The 15,237-nt window shown below is 40.9% G+C and overlaps 2 protein-coding genes across 6 annotated transcripts in view; one reads left to right on the top strand and one right to left on the bottom strand.

The window, feature by feature from the left end:
* Positions 1 to 15,237, bottom strand: part of LOC145938166 (PHD finger protein 14) — a 243,433-nt gene that overhangs the window by 154,453 nt on the left and 73,743 nt on the right. For both annotated transcript variants that reach the window (XM_083041584.1, XM_083041583.1), the window contains exons 5-6: positions 9,142 to 9,348; positions 8,211 to 8,716 (exon numbers count right to left, since the gene is read on the bottom strand). The gene's annotated coding sequence lies outside the window, so the exon portion shown is untranslated. The remainder of the gene's footprint in view (positions 1 to 8,210; positions 8,717 to 9,141; positions 9,349 to 15,237) is intronic.
* Positions 1 to 15,237, top strand: part of Fas1 (fasciclin 1 Fas1 domain-containing) — a 226,998-nt gene that overhangs the window by 89,643 nt on the left and 122,118 nt on the right. The gene's annotated exons all lie outside the window — the stretch shown is intronic.

The raw sequence follows: 15,237 nt of genomic DNA on the forward strand, positions 1-15,237 counted from the left end.
TATCGACGCGGGAACTTATTGCGCCTCGCCGACCTCGTAAATCACACCGCCATTCTCGACGATACCCGGCGTGAAAGCCTCTTTCCGAGACGCGGGATCATTGTTGCTACCAAGAATGAGATGAAAACGAGCAGCGAAAGGCAATCGATCGAAAGTAAAAACGAAGAGAGATCATAGCAGCTGATGACTTAATCAGTTGACGAGTGAAAAATTCCATCAAATCTAGTTGTCGCGATTCAATGCTCAAAAAAATTGTGACATTTCTGGGACTCGATGCATCTGTCAATATTATTTTAAAAAATACGTATTTTTGCGTCTCTTTTAATTAGCCTTAATTTCGATATTCACAAAATTTATTGTAGCGCGTAGCAAATAATTAAATCGTAAACTTGTACGAGCACTTGTAGATATACGCAAGTAGAGTCTGACACTCGATTTTCAGAATTACTCTTCGCGAAACGTGTATTGTATCGAATTCTTCCGGGATACTCGCTCGAACGTGAGTTTGGACTTTGGTAGATGGACCATTGGCGCGCGAGATAGCGAGGAAAAACTCGAAGGCGGCGTATAAGAGAGGACCAACGTATATAAGCCGACTCTTTTTCTCCGCTCTCTTATACCGAACGACAGCGCGGGATATTTACCGGTTGCGGACGTCTCGGGATTGTGTGGGCGGGATATCGTGGGAGCCGCGCAGGGTTACCCTAAGAAACGTAGTGCTCCGGATTATCTCGATCTTTACGATGTTACTTTTTGGCGAAGCCTGTAAGGGATAGAGATACGGGGGCACGGGAGCCGCGGCGGACGAGCTATATCCTCGAAAATCATGAAATTCCCGGTTCTATCTACGAAGCTTTGCTCGGTCTTTGCGGTCATCGATCTTCGGATTGATCGCACAAACGAGGAATAGAGGCCGGATTGCTTGTCCAGCAACTTCCGCGAATATTCTAGTCCGAAAAGCTCCTAAAGTAGGCTTGGATTACACAGACAATCGTAACTTTGGATAGCAGGGGGCTCTTGGAATCATCAAGTATCAGAGAAGGAATCAGCAACTAACGAAATTTCGTAAATATTGAAATTGAAGTTAAATATAAAATTTGGTATCTTAAATATTAAATATTTTATTGACCATTATATATATATGTATATATAACATTATTTATTGCAAACTTTCGCTTGTCGAGACGAATCTGATTCCCCGCGTACGATATTTTAATATTTAACAGCAAAGTTCCGAGGATATTGAGATTCAAAATTCCGTTAATTATTAAATTCACAAGATCTAAAGATCCCGGTAGACGCGACATGAATCAAATATACCGCATGTATGGATTAAGAGGGGCATAGAGAGCTCTGCGAATGCCGCTCTAATCCGGCCCTTGATATCTAACATCGACGTTTCATCCCGAAAGCTCCGAGACTCTCGCCATCCTGTCCCGTCTCGAGATGATCGTCTCAGGAGCAATTACGGGCGACAGAAATGCAAACTCAGCTACTAAGGGCGACGTTACGAGATTAAGACGAGAAAGGCATGCGGTGCGCCGTGCGCGCGATAGAGAGAAACGCCGTACAATCGCCGGACCCTAACAACATCCATCAACAAGATATATGGAGTTCGAGGGGATCCGGCGCCTCCGTCGCTTCCCCAACGGATCGGTCCTTCTGCGACGTCTGCGAAGCTCTCGCAGTCTCGCTGCGCGGAAGCGTCATCGTGTCTGCTCGGATGCGGCGCCGGGCTCTCGGGACAGCGACGGAAATTACTCGTCTTCGAGGGTATTTGTTGCGAGCGGCTGGCAAAAATCCTCGCGAAGAAACGCATTAACGTAACTGGAAGAGGGGAGCGAGAGACAGAGACAGAGAGAGAGAGAGAGAGAACGAGCGGCTTGCTTATTTTCTTGTCGGATAACTGTCGCGGAGATAATTAGTAGATGCTCGCTCCTTCCGAGAGGCGTGCTCGAAATCGCTGCTTCTCGCAATTAGAGCAGAGTCGTCGCATTAATTTTGCATTTAATTCGAAATACTCGGATATTTCCTCGTTAGCAGATGCTGGCAAAAAATAATGGCATTTTCTCACACTATGAACTAGACTACTCGTTTCGCTAACTCGTCGGAATAATTTCCCAGATTGATACAAATTATCGCGTTTGTTGCACCGTTATAGTAAGTTATAGCAGCCTTATCATCATTAGCTTCTCAGAGAAATGAGAGCTGCTGCATTATCGATTTCTTGCATAAGAAGTGAACGCGGCTACGATACAATCTTTTTATTAACGTAAAATGTAAAAAAAAAACGCGAGAAAATTGTTTAATTGCATTTTTCATCGAGCTATAAGTTGAGAGTTGACTTATTAATTGGATCTATTTAATGATCTAATTGAGCGTGAAGCGGGTTAAATTTTCATCAATTTTCTCTCGTCGCCGTTCGAAATCAAACTCGGGGAGATTCGAAACAATCGGGGCACCGTTATTTAACTTTCCGCGACTATTCCGCACCATTTCGATATTCGAGCGATTCTGACGATGCTTTAAAACGACAGCGGCGCCTGTAAAGGCGCGCGCGCGTTGGCACGAAAAGACGAGCTTTGTATTCGTTAAAAGGGAGATCGCCTTGAGCCGTCAGTGTCGAGACCTTTTAACGGACAATTCAGTCGAGTTAATTGTCCTATCCTGGGGGAGTGAGTCAGGAGCCTGCGGGTCATGGGGGCCGTGGATTCTCCTCGGAGCGCAAATGTAATTCACGTTGTTAGTTTAGAGAAAAAAAAAAGAGAGAAAAAGAGCGAGAAAGAATAATAATTATTCTGGTGAAAATTCTGGTAAAGATAAGAACGAAAAAATATACATATATCGATTGGTTTATGCGCATGTTTCTTCATCTATACGTACATTCTTTGAGCGACATGAAATTATTCTCTTATCAAAATCTTATCTAAGCGCTATGTTATAAATGGCAGAAAGACACGATTCAGAGTATTTTATGTGCACTATCTCTGTATTTTATGTTATCTCTGAGAGGGAGAGAAAGAGTTATATCGATATCTTGTTTCAAGATATTACGTTTTATACACGCACGTAAATTTCTAAATTCTGTACAGCGAAGAGGCGAGCGCGCAACAGAAAAAAAATACTTTACTGGAGAGAGAGAGTGCTTTCTTCAAAATTTTATTTAAAACGGGATTCGTGTGAAATAATTACTGCCGCGTATGAATGATATTAACCGCCCTGGAGCGATACCGGAGCGTTATTTTTCATTAAGGGGATTCCCTTTGACTCGCATGTCAGCGCGAAAATTTCATATAGGACAAGATCCACGCAAAGATCCAGTGGGATTCAACGGAATGTCGGACCTATGAATAATGCATGTCGCGACGAATTTGTTGCCTTAGTCTTCGCGAATAAATTTAATGCCTTCTCATATCAGTTCAGATCTCCGTTTTCGTATCGCGAGACCGCGAGATCCACTCCGTATATATATGTATGTCTATCTACGCGCGTAAGGAAAATCGATGTATGCATTAGTACGAATCTTGTAAAACCCTGCCAATCGTATTTTATTTGTGGTGTATCTCGAATATATTTTATTTTATAAAATACACATCATATATATCATATAATATACCATATATATAATATACTTATAATAAAACATCATGAATGGCTCGACAATGTGATTGAAACGTCACAACTTGCATTAAAATTCGATAAATCTTAAAAAGTTAGTAGCGTTAAATCAGTAAATATTTCAAAGCTGCTTCTGCCGTCATCTATTCGGGATTCTGAAGTGACGTACGTACGTAGGAATAGACGAAAAATCGCGCAAAGCACGGATCTATGAGCTATGTGAAATCCAAACATGCAAATATCGGTTATGTTATGCTGCAATGCTAATATTATCAATGCATTATCGTACAAATACGCAGGTATACGCTTTTAAATTAATTAACGCCATACAAATACGCCTCCCTTATTTAGAGTATGTATTTGTTTAATTACAACTTTCGAGTCGCGTTACACGATGGATAAATAAAAATAAAACGATTCGATTTCAAGTCAGTAAGTGGCATCCATACGTATATCAACGCCGTAAAGTAAATTTAATCTTTAAATATATTTACGAATTTAGATATATCTATGAAATTGAGATTTCGCGATATATTTATCGATTACGATGAAACCAAAATTTATTATAGTAAAGCATATTACATTATTAATAGAAATTATGCGACATACTCTGTGTGACCTGTATTATGCATTATACGCATGGTTATTCATTTAGCAGCGATTCTCATCAACAATAGAGCTTTCGAGAGCGCGGTTGCGCATAAAAGATTATTATTATAGTGGCGATGATAGATCCGAAGTTGCAAGCGAGTATCCCATTTTACAGCGTCGCTTAAAGCGATCCACACCTCCGCGAGCATCAAAAAAGATCAACTTAGGAAGCACACCATCTCATCCATTTATAATTCCTTCTCAGGGCATTCTGCGAGACGCGAACGTTGCTATCTGTTTATTATTTAGTCATCCCTCGGGACATCAAAGTGGGGAAAAAAAAAAAAGAGAAGCGAAGCGATAGGAAGCGAGCTAATAGCAAGCGAAACGAATGAGATGATCAACTATGGCTACAAATCAATTTCATTATCAGCAGCGTCGCGGTCAAACTAATTCGTAAATGTTTTTTTTATTTCTTTCGATTCGCTTTAGAATTTATTACAAAGATTATGAAAGAATTAAGAGGAAAAATATTTCGCCAAAAAAATTCTTTGTACAAATTTTTCATTTTCTCGACAAATGATAAAAATGGGATCGTTCCAGATATAGGTACATAAATAAATTAGAGGAGTTTATAATTAAATCTAATTAGATTAAAAAGTAATAAATTGTATCTTCCGTTTTAGTAAAAAAGTTCCGTTCAGAATCGTTATAAAAAATTAAATAATTTCCTGCATGAATTTTAATATGCTACTTTTCAACATGGAGAATTTAATAAAGCTTGATTCAAATTTCTGATATCTTTAATTTAACTATTAAAGATAATAACTCTTTAATTAAACTATTGGAACATATATTCTTAACGACTGAATGATAATCGGTTTACTCTTACTCTATCGTTTCTGATCAGGAGATTTAATGATTAAATTAAATTATATAATCCAATATTCTCAGTATTCGTGCGCCGCGCTCGAAATTTATTCATTAAATTTTTAAATGCTTAATTATATGAATAAAATACTTTTTGGTTTTTCGATAATAGAAAACGGAATTATTCACGCAGCCATTCAAATATCGTTCTTAGAGAGCAAAGGTCTCTCGAGGCGATGAGAAAGCTCAAAAGATTCAAGTGTACATTTCTGCCGTGTCGTTCTTACGGGGCATCGTCGCCGGAGAGACGACGTTGCGGTAAATTGGAACGGAAATTTGCTGGCGGAATGGACGAGGACGCGCGAGGGTCCAGGCAGGAGGGAAGGGAAAATGTGGAGGACGCGCAATGGTCGCACAGGAGTGTTATCCACGGTGCACCAACGAGCGTTCGCTCTCGCGCTTGATTGTACCGAGTAACCAAGTAGAAAGCACTCCCCTCTTTCGTCGTCGGTTCAAACGGAAAACAGGAAGTGCGAGGCGGCAATCCGAGACACCGCGCGACGCTTCAAGTGCTTCTCTTCTTCGATTTCGTCTCCGGGTTCTATAGAAGGATGTTTCGACATGTAAATAGGGGGAGGACGCGATCGTATCTGTGACCTTTGAATGAGAGTATGCCAAGTCCTTCTCGACAATGTTTATTAGTTTGGAATTTTGGAATATTAAAAGATGGTCTTCTCTTTTTACGCGTTGTACACAGACTTAGCTGGCTCGCAATATCTTGGCAAAGCTCCTGAGCTTCCACCATCCTTGGAGGGATTACAGCTATAGCTGTATATCAATGGATTCCTGGCTTTTCGAATTCTCGGCTATAAAGACCATTGATCTCCTTGATCGTCGACTCTCCAAACGACTCTCGTATTTTATGATTTTTGAATCTCTGCATTTCTGATCCATCTAACCACGAACATCTTTAAAAGTTTGAAATCCGCGGATGCTTGATTTCTCGACTTTCCTCGATGCTCTACGTAGCGATATTACCCGAATAGTCACACAATGAACTGAATAGCCAGATGTTTTAGTATATTTTAGGAAAATTTCTTTTCTTTAGATAGGTATATGACAAAAATAATAGAAGTTAAGAATAAACGAAACAAGATATATTTGCATTAGCTAAATTAACTAAATTATTCAATTCTTGATATTTTAATTTTAAATATTTCTTAAATTTTGAATTATCTCGATTCTTGAATTTTGTATGTACAATAAATTTCATATAATCTCCTGCATGAATTATGATTCTTAAAATGATATAATTCTTGGCCGTTCTAATGTTAACTTTCCAAAAGTGTCATGTAAATTTCGTGTTGAAAAAAAATGCGCTCATACAGGAGGGAATAGAGGAGAGGCCATCATTCCATATCTATCTTTGTTACATTGCGCGAGGAACGAGGACGACACGATTAGAGGTTCGAGGGTGGGTCACGATCGATGATCTATGGACGATCGCGGAGCGTGTCTGGTGGCTTAATGGCCGGGCTACACGCCGCGACCGGGCGCGCATGGACGTGGAATATAGTCGCGTACAATTTCGCAGGATATCTCACATTACGGCGAGCGGGCCTGCGACTGTATTACGGGCATGTAATGGCCCGTGCGCGCTGTTCGCCGCATGCACCGCTGCTATTCGATGCTGCCAGCCGAGCCGGCGAGACTCTCCGCCATCGACCGCGCCAAATGCGCCGAATTGACACGCCGTGCGCGTGACTTCGTTACGACCGAGCTTCTACTACCTCCTTCCCAAGAGCCGACGAATGCGACGCGCGCCGTTATCTCGCGTGTTAACGCGACCTAAAGCGACGAGAACAGCGCGGAAAGGGTGGAATGGGAGGAGGTAGGGGGAGAATGTCGTCCGACCAGGGGCTCAACACCTCGCGCGATATGCATCGCGCGTGTAATTAATACGGTCAACGAGAAACGCGCGCGTTCTCGGTGTCGTTCATGGTGTCTAATGCACGCGCCCTTTCCCGATGCGGATGATAAGGGCGCTCGTTAAAAAGCTGCGGGTTCGTAATTTTTCTAGTCCAGACTAGAGAGCGTGTGGGGTAATTTTTTCGAGACTTAAAAGCATGATTAGCAATGAGTGAAAAAAGTTGATACAAGTCAGACAGCAGGGGCGAGCGGTACGCTTATCACGAACTGAATCAGTAATAATAGGCACATGTAGGCGGACAAATTAATTAAAATGCTTTGCTATTTATTTCAAATGTCTGTTGACTTGTATTAACGATGAGAATTACTTAGATGAAGATATAAATGTGTGCATACATATAATAGGCATCTGTATCACAATTAAACGTTGTCTATTAAATCTCTTTAAATTTGTACGGTGCGAAAGAAACTTTACGTTACTTTACTTGTCAAAATAAATTCCGCGATCGCGCAAAAGGTTCGCGCTTACCGCCTTGGAACGAGTCCCAATCAACTTTGGAACGGATATCTCGCTTTCGGCGGTGCGATGAATCAAGATAGCGAGTGCCAAATGGATAAGTCTAGAGGTGGGGAACAAGTTGCTTTCGCTTTATCCGCAGTTTACTGGCGTTCGAAAGGCGGCCGCGTTGAAAGGGTGAAACGGTGCGCAGGAGTTGACATGAAAGGCGAGTCTGAACTCGAAGCGGGATCGTGGAGGGCGACTTAATAACGGTATTTAGTGCAACGAGAACTTTATAAATTTCGCTTAATCCCCGGCGACAAATCCTCTCGCTTCTCCGCGAAGCGCTGTGCCGGTGGATTTCCGCGTATTTATTTTACTGCTCGCTGCGGATATATATATATACGTGTGTGTATGTTATCCGGGTGTTACCGATCGTGCGACAAATTCGGTGTAACAATTCTCGATATAAAAATTGCAATAAATACGTCTGAGGGAAATTCAGTTATTTTCATATCTTTGACAGTTTTATTCTCAGATATATGTCGCAAGAGAAGCTCGAATTCAATTTTATATAAGAATAATAAAATATATATACACAAAGAAAATTCAATTATAAAAGTTTGCGCATGGAGATTCATTAATAATAATAATTTTATCAGATATATAAATATTAAATGAATAAAATAAATAATAGACTCACCGGTCGATGCATCGCCGTCTCGCCATCCATCCCGCGATGTTAAGATATCCGTAACACTTATTATCACAAACAGCGCGAAATACGTGTTTGGAGAAACGTCTCACGACAAACACTCGAACTCGCGAAGCGACGAACGCCGATTTTAAATAATCACGGATGCCCGACCGCGTAATCCAATGGGTAGATCGAGACGTTCGTTCGTCGCTAAATTCGACACTCGCGGCTTGTCACACGCGGCAGGTACCCGCGATATTTATCATAAATTGCGCGAAATACGTGTTTGGAGAAACGTCTCACGACAAACACTCGAACTCGCGAAGCGACGAACGCCGATTTTAAATAATCGCGGATGCCCGACCGCGTAATCCAATGGGTAGATCGAGACGTTCGTTCGTCGCTAAATTCGACACTCGCAGCTTGTCACACGCGACGTTCGAAGGTACCTGCGACACTTATCTCAGATTGCACTCGCGACTCGACATCTGCAATGTTTCTCCTAGGATTTTCTGAAACAAAGTACAAATGCAAATATTAAATGAATAATTCATTACTTCATATAATTCTACACAAATGTTATTATATATTAAAATGGTTTTTTACATTTCTATCGCGTGGATTTACGTGATTTATTTATAACATATTTTTATTTTAATTTTTATAATTATTTTATTTTATAACTATTTTATTATTATTTTAAAATTTAGTTAGCAAATTTTTACTTTATTAATATTTTTTGACAGATATCAGCTGATTAAAGCGTCAATTTGCTAATTAATTTTTAAAATAATATAATTTGGTATAAAAATTTAAGTAATAATGTTTTAAATAATATGTTATAATTCTCTTTAAACTCGACAAAAATATGTAATATAATATGATAATTGAATATCTCAATAATGCAGTTTAGAAAAAATGTTTTTATATTGCATACCTCACAGTTGCTCCAATGCCGCCCGATGCCTCCCCGGGCCTCCTCCTCCTCCTCTCTTGGTCGACCTTCATAGCACTCACGATAATCACTTGCGAAAATACGAATAATTACGATTGTCCGACACTTTACACGGCACTCCCGACACGCGAAACTTTACACGGCACTCCCGACACGACGCGTGAATCGCACTGTGTACCGCAATGCTACCTGTAACAAATAAAATACATACATATTAGAATAATCTTATTATTTCGCATTATAACATTCACAATATAAATATGTAAACCAGAATTAACGATAAATATATCCACGGATCGCAACACATTCGCGCGCGCGACAAGATTAAGTTGGGTTATGTTGCCAAAAGAGATTTTGCATCGAATTTTATGCGAAATATGCGTTTCGAACAATTACGCTTACATATTAACGTTGAAATTATGATATGCGATAGATAAATATTACAATACAAAGGTTAGAAATCGTTTCTAACGATTATGCTTACTAATTAATCACAGCGGGACGCAGCTCGAACTGCCTGATACTCGCGGCGTTTCGGTAATGGCCGCTATTCTACAAACATCGGCAACTTCACTCTAATAACGCGCGCGCGATACTATATACATGACTTATAATATTAACAATTAATTAAAACTCGAAGGAGATTCGTTCGAAAAGATATAGCTTTAGAAAGAAAAAATATTAATCGAGAATAAGGTATTATAACATATTATTTACAACATATTATTATTTTATAACTTTTACCATATTATTATTTTAAAATTTAATTAGCAAATTATAACATACACAATATAAATATAAATATGTAAACTAGAATATTTAATTAGCAAATTTTCGCTTTATTAATATTTTTTGACAGAAATCAGCTGATTAAAGCGTTAATTTGTGTGCTAATTAATTTTTAAAATAATAATATGTTTTAAATAATATATTATAATACTTTAAACTCGATTAATATTTTTGACAGTTATCAGCTGATTTCTGTCAAAAAATATTAATCGAGAATAAGATATTGTAACATATTATTTACAACATATTACTATTTTAATTTTTTAACATATTATTATTTTCAAATTTAATTAGCGAATTAACGCTTTAATCAGCTAATTTCTGTGAAAAAATATTAATCGAGTTTAAACAAATTTTATATTTAAAAAAAAATCATTTTTTTAAACATATAAAACCGAAGAATGGCGCGCGCTTGTGTTGTTTTAGTAACTATAAATAATATATATTTATTACGCATTCTTCCTGATGTTTTTCTGGCAAGCATAATTAATTGGGCAATAAATAACGATCCTCGGAAACACATGTTCAGCAAAGCGCGCGCTTTCATCGTCGAGAGGGTCAACTAATTCAAGCCGCGCCGCTCGATCGCGTGTCACGGAAATTACGAAGCGCCCTTATACGGATTTTCCCGACGCCGGTAGTTCCGCCGATCCGCGCCGTACATCGTCCTGGCGAAGAACTCGGCCCGCGCGACGAAAACGGTTTGGTTAAGACGCTGATACGGGCCGAAACGAGGCGAGGCGAGGCTCGCGGAAGACGGTCGTTAAGTTAAGGGATGTAGTCGCGCGCGCGAAGGGTCAGCGGCCGGTTGGCCTCGTGAACTGCGAGTTAGCACGCGAGCTTCTGCACCGACCTACATCGGGGAGAAGAGCAATGGATCGGGTCGGGGCCGCCGATGCAAGTCATCTCGTTACACGTCGTATTATCTGATGTAATTGCGTTTATCTCGCCGACTGGATGTAGCTGCGCGATGTCGCGATGTCCGTAATGATGGTGCTTACATAACGTCCCCTGTATCGTTTATTCTCTTGTTTTTTGCTCTTCTGTCACGTAATGAGCGCGCGCGTAAATGTCACCTGGTCGTTTACGGGAAGCGTATCGCTTAGGGAGGCTTCAACGCGCTTTTGACACGATCTCTCGATTTTAAATCTAAAGATAATTTTAATTATCGCTCTCTTCGTGGTTCTTACGTGCTTTCTTTCACAATATCTATAACGGCTTCGCGTTCTACGGAAGTTTTTAATTACATTATACCCCGGAGTATCAAGGAAGAGAGAGTTTCGGGTCACCTCGAAGTCTCGAAACTTATGATCTTAGTGTACCACTTGTAGTCTAGAATTCTCGGATTCTAGGACGCTTAGGTGCATGTGTTCGCGAAGCCCTAGATACTCGGTGTCCTTGGTTACTCCATTCCTCGTTCTATCCTTCACAGGAATGGAATGCGCTGTTCTTTATGACGTTACGAGATACTGCAAGGTCAACTTCTAACGAGAAACGGGTCAAATATATATAGAAAGAAAGAGAGAGAGAAACATAATTTCGGGGTGATATTTGCGTAATACGAGGTGGGCCACGGCATCGTGCTCGAAGTGGGTTAGGTTAGAGCAATTGTGACGTCACTCTGCGGCAACCTAGTTACCGCCTCCTCTTCGTCGTCGAGCTCGCCTATAGTCAACACTGCGGTAAAGCACCGGGCTTTCCTGTCAACTGTTGTTCAAGTTGGTCCCACACATGACCATGGTGACATGAATTCGTCGAAACGCCGGGCCGACTTTGCAGCTGTGTGTAATTAGCGTAATTATCTTCGCGTTAATTAGCCGACCAATCCCTACGAAATCCCAGCGAGACTAATTGAACGATTTTCCGCTCCTTTTAAGAGAGTAACATTTCAATGGAATTATTCTAACATAATTATTACCTTCTAATTTTCTCGAAGATTTTATTAATTAATTTATTGGATATTTAATTTATATGTAATTTCATCAATTATATAATTTCATCATTGTACTTTCTAGAATTGTATTCTTAGAACTTTGCGTGCTTCAAATTGCGATCACAATCGCGACAATGACATTGCATAACATTTTTCCTCGTACAATAAATCATATATCCAAATTAAGATCAAGGTACTGTATTTATTTGATCGAATCTTCAATTAACCAATGATTTAAGAAAAGTTTAAGAAATTTGAACGAGATTAAAGGCTCAAGGATACAAATAATATGTAATTTAGAAGTGCTTGAAACCTAGATATCCAAAAATTCAAGGCTAACGCGATTACTGCGAACGAGTTATCCCCCTAAGTAAAGCTTGCGCTCGAGCCCATCATGATCGCGTGCGGCAGCGATACGGCTCTCAATGTTTCAGTTTCCGACGGGTGTTCGTTGCGGTCGACGTAACCTGGCAATTACCCGGTCGTATATCGATGATAGAGACGGAAAACGGCGCGGCGTCGTAATTGCGAGTCAAAGCGATGTTGCGCCAAAGCTCTGTTTCGACTACTTGTCGGCCTAGTTTTGTTTAAAACCACGCTCGGATTCGCTGACGTTCCCGCTCGCTCAGATTAATCGCGACCTAAGATCGAACGGGGTCAACGGGATCTAAGCGCCAACTGCATCCGTGGATGCTTTAAAGTAACATTACGATGGTAGTCGATGCTTCTCGTTTCTCGTGCACGTTTTGGAGTGGTGGATCGCCGACCTCGAGGATAGTACGATCGATCTTGGCTCGCCGTGTAATTTAGACCGGCGATAATTGTTGCACCGGATGGGAGAAAACGGCGGCGTAAATCGTCGGAATGGTACGATGTAAATGGATACGGATATTTACGTGATGGCCGCGGTCGGAAGGAAGTGCCTACGTAGCTGCTTCCTTTTCAAGCCTTTTACGAAAGGAAGGAAGAGATGAGAAATACATAATTCGCACATAGTGCTTGGATCCGCGAAACGATATATCTCGAAATCGGATTTTTAATTTCGATAAAATTTGTCGATTTTTAGATTGTTTTGTGACTCGGACGCTGCACACGGAATAATGAAAATTTTAATGAAATAATCGGACAGGGCGGATACAGCGCGAGACAAAAAAAAAATACATTTACAAATATAGAGCACATCGATGTCTGATGGGTCCCTAGATACAGAGTCTGGGGATATATGTTGCGGATGCATGCATCCGAGCACGATAACGAAGTGTTGTTTCGCAAAAATAACGAGCATGACGATGCGAACAGCGAATACGCGGTATCCATTTGCCACGAATCGAAACAAAAAAAAAGGAATCTATCCGATGTATCCATATAACGACCCATATAGCGATGCCATTTGGCATCGATACGCCACGGAAAAACCCTCCGAATTGCCTCGCGAGCGTCTCGCGACGCCGCCGACGAATCGTCCAGAACCCGGCGTTGTTCGACGACGTCCGTAAAGCTGCGACGATTAGAGAGCCCCGATGCAACTCCCCTGCTGCATTTCCCTCCCCTCTCTATCACGGCGCGAAATATCGACCGTATCTCTGGCATAGTGGCACACTTACGGTTCCGGCGATTCCGCTTTATACGCCCATTAATGACGCAAAGCGCGCGCGATACGAGAGCATGCTCAATATGCTCAATTTATTCCGTGCGCTCGTTTGACCATGAAAAAGACGCGCAGCGCGCAAAAAAAATTGCAGTTTCCTAACGATATAAAAACATGGTCGGTGTATTTTGAATATCCGGAAAAATCTGAGATTTCGCGATGAAAAAAATTGCAAAAAGAGGAAAAACTTTGCACACATTTGTTAATAATTTGCAATCGTGTAATAGTAATAAAGATAATAAAGTTTCTTTTTTTCGGACACATTGCGACTTTTAGATTAGTTTGCAATTTTTTTACGGGTTACGGTTTATTCGAACAGTATTCGCGCGCTTAACGTAAATGGTTGCAGAACCAAAGAGAGCTCGAAAGATATAATGGATCGAAAGTTTTCCCAACGATCCCAGACTCCAGAGGTGATGTCACAGCGCGAAATATCTCCGGGAATTCCCGCTCGTAAAACAATGCCCGCATTTGGCGCTCTTCCAGACGTGTCGCTCGATTTCCTCCTACGAACGGGCAACTTTTTACCGGGCGCGATTCAAACAGCACTTAAACTCGCATGGGTAATGCACGAATAGAAATTCATACGCCGCGACGGCGACGGCATGGTCATTGCATGACGTGCATTTAATATGTTAAAGCATTAAAAACAATTTCACGCGATAACATTCAATCAGAATAGACCGAACGAGATAGAGTACATTTTTAAAGCCGAATATTTTTAATACTATAATAATTTTTAAGAGAATCGTTTTAGAGAGAGATATATATGCGATTTTAATTAAGGATATACTTTAAGTTTTACAAATTACAGATTTATTTCGCTCCTTGCTATACGAATCCTTGGATCATTATGACGTTACGACAAAATAACGCACGTTGAGAAAACCCTATTTATATTTTTTTATTTGTACACGCGCGCTCCCGCATCGCGCGCGTGATTCTTCCCATTTTCCTTCGTAATCCCTTTAATACAGTTTGCCAGCGCGACCATTCCCTCGCAATTGAACTTAAGACCACTGCGACAACGAGGGAGCTTTCCGCCGACACAATGTTGCCATTTTGCACGACGTTTTGCGAAACGCGATTGTCTTCATTATGACAAACCGATGTATCAGGATTTGCTTTACGGCGCCGACTAAATTTAATTTAATAACGAGAGACACGCATTTGTCGTCGTTTCTCCGGCTCCTCCGGCGAAAGGCGAATCTTATTGCCTGCGACTCGCCAAGCGAAACTGCACAAGGATTCGAAGTTACGAGGAATCCATGATTCAAGAATGTAAAGATTCAAGGAACGGGGATCTCGGGATTTAAATATTCCAGAATGCGAGCATTCCTGAAGGACTGCTCTCGCTCGCTCGCGAATTGCTGCCTTTTTACCGTCTCTTGCTCCGAAGAGGTCACGTGGCGCCGCTACTTGTCGAGGTTTATCGCGGCGCTTCTTCTTTTTTTTTCAGAAATAAGTACGTGTCGCGCGAGGAAACAGGAAGCAATCTCGACGGGCTTAGCCGACCAGGCAATTCCTGCGATCCCCCGTTAAACTAGCACAGTCAGAAACGATGTTAACCGATATCACGGAATCCATTTCAAAATCTGACCCGGCTGAGATTACCTACCAAAGTCGCTCGATTTATTCGGACGGGATAAGCCCCACGTAGGTATAAATGTAAACGAGCGCCGTAGGATTCTTTAATCTATAAACGCTT

The sequence above is a fragment of the Prenolepis imparis genome, unplaced genomic scaffold, assembly GCF_030444845.1.
Source record: "Prenolepis imparis isolate NDT839.2.m4 unplaced genomic scaffold, iyPreImpa1.0 SCAF_7, whole genome shotgun sequence".
NCBI lineage: Eukaryota > Metazoa > Arthropoda > Insecta > Hymenoptera > Formicidae > Prenolepis > Prenolepis imparis.